The sequence below is a fragment of the Balaenoptera musculus genome, chromosome 4 (assembly GCF_009873245.2).
Source record: "Balaenoptera musculus isolate JJ_BM4_2016_0621 chromosome 4, mBalMus1.pri.v3, whole genome shotgun sequence".
NCBI classification, from domain to species: domain Eukaryota; kingdom Metazoa; phylum Chordata; class Mammalia; order Artiodactyla; family Balaenopteridae; genus Balaenoptera; species Balaenoptera musculus.
Window position 1 is genome coordinate 94,513,942 of NC_045788.1, and position 2,277 is coordinate 94,516,218.

General features: G+C 34.1%; 1 pseudogene; it reads left to right on the forward strand.

Moving 5' to 3' along the window:
• The first annotated feature begins 730 nt into the window (after nucleotides 1–730).
• On the forward strand, nucleotides 731–1,158 carry LOC118894659 (annotated as a pseudogene).
• Nucleotides 1,159–2,277: the final 1,119 nt, after the last annotated feature.

Sequence of the window (2,277 nt, forward strand, 5' to 3'; positions counted from 1 at the left end):
GAAACTTCAACACTTTTTACAGAAATGAACAGATGCAGCAGGCAAAAAATCAGTAAGGACATAGGTGAACTCAACAACACCATCAATCAACTGAATATTATGGACATCTACAGACTACTTTTTCCAACAACAACAGAATACATATTCTTCTCAAGTTCACATAGAACATTTACCAAGATAGACCACATTCTGGGCCATAAAGCATACCTTAACAAACCTAAAGAATAGAAATCTTACAATGTCTGCTCTCAGACCACAGTGGAATTAAACTAGAAATCAGTAACAGAAAGATAAGTGAAATGCCCCAAAATATGTGAAGATTAAACAATACACTTCTAAATAACATATAGATCAAAGAAGAAATCTCAAGTGAAACTAAAAACTATTTTGAACAAAATGAAAATGAAAACACAACTTATCAAAGTTTGTGGGATGCAGTGAAAGCAGTACTTAGAGGGAAATTTATAGCATTTGATGCATATATTAGAAAAGAAGAAAGATCTAAATTTTCACCTTAGAAAACTGGAAAAATAGCAAATCAAATCCATATAAGCAGAAGAAAAAAAAATGACACAAACAGATCTCAGAAGAACTGGGTTTTGAGACTCTCTAGTGCTTGGTGACCTGGCTATCCCCACCTGCTATGTCCTAATGTAGCCCCTGGAGCCCATTGGAGAATCCCTGCTGCCTGAATAGGAGTCAGAGATACCCTGAGGCTGCAGTTATTGCCATGTTCAAGAATAAAGATAAAGAAGGTAAAAACCAATGCAGAGGTAAGAATGAGAATGAATCTGAAAAAAGAGAGCTGGTGTTTAAAGAGGATGAACAAGAATATATGCTCAACTAATAAAAATGTTGAGAAATGGATGATTAGAAGTGATGTGTTTTGATGGCATAAAGAGGTTATGTCACTTCAGAGGGAAACTGAGCAAAATATTTGCATAAATACCTCAGACATCATATTGGTTGGTCTACAAGATGACCAAGATAACGAAGCTGATATAATTTTAAAATACAATGCAGATGAAGCTAGAAGGCATATGATGAGCATCCCGAGCATGCTAAATTCTATAAAACCAATTCATTTGGTCCTGGAGATATATACATAATCCAATTGATGACATTTGAGATGATAAAGAAAGTATTGATAATATCTAAACTGAACTAACATTTTATGTTCCAATTTTTCTGAGGATTCTTTTACAATTTGGATTTTTGGCTATGATCCTGTTAAAGAAGATTAAAAGTTTATTAGCATGAGAGAAACTTGCTAAAGCAGTTTCCAAGCCATTTGCATCTCTTTAAAAATTGGTAATGCCGAATATCTTAAGTAAAATGTTAAACCCACTTTGTTCTTTTGCTGCAATTGAGCTTATAAGTAAAAGACCCCATTTTCTATTTAAAAGGAGAGAAAAAATGCCTTTTGGACTTTGACTACTTCCAGTAAGTAAATGGATGTTTTGAATAAGCCATTTGCCTTACACTCATTATGGAGTATGATTAAGCCATAGTTTTAATTAGATTGTTGACTGTACAGTGTCTTCCTATATACTCTAGTTACTTAGATATTCCTTTGAGATTTTGGCACAATTTAAGAGAGGCAGAAATCTGCATTTGAAGTAAGAAATGATAGTTCTGTGATAGTTCTGTTTTACATATTTAAGTGGCATGTGGCTATTTTATGCTAATTTTGATACCGTGTGTATTCTTTTCATGATCTTATTTTGCCAGCATAAACATACCAACAAGAAAAACATTCTCAAAACTCAGTTTTTGGAACCGAGATTTTAATAACAGTTTTGAATTTATAAAGTTAGCACTTGCAAAAATTCAACAGTAGGTGGCACCCAGTAATCTTAATAGTGGATAAATTGATATATTTGGGCACTTTTTTTTTTTTTTTTTTTTTACTTACTGTGCATAGGAATTTCCCAAATGAGAAAAGTATTATATTTTGATCATATGCGTGTATGTAGAATTTTTTTTAATGAAAATGTTTTTGTCTTATTATAAAGAGAAAAGCTTTACTTTTTAAAAAATTAATTAATTTATTTTATTTTTGGCTGCATTGGGTTTTTGTTGCTGCACACGGGCTTTCTCTAGTTGTGGTGAGCAGGGGCTACTCTTTGTTGTGGTGTGCAGGCTTCTCATTGCGGTGGCTTCTCTTGTAGTGGAGCATGGGCTCTAGGTGCACGAGCTTCAGTAGTTGCAGCATGCAGACTTGGTAGTTGTGGCTCATGGGCTCTAGAGCACAGGCTCAGCAGTTGTGGTGTACGG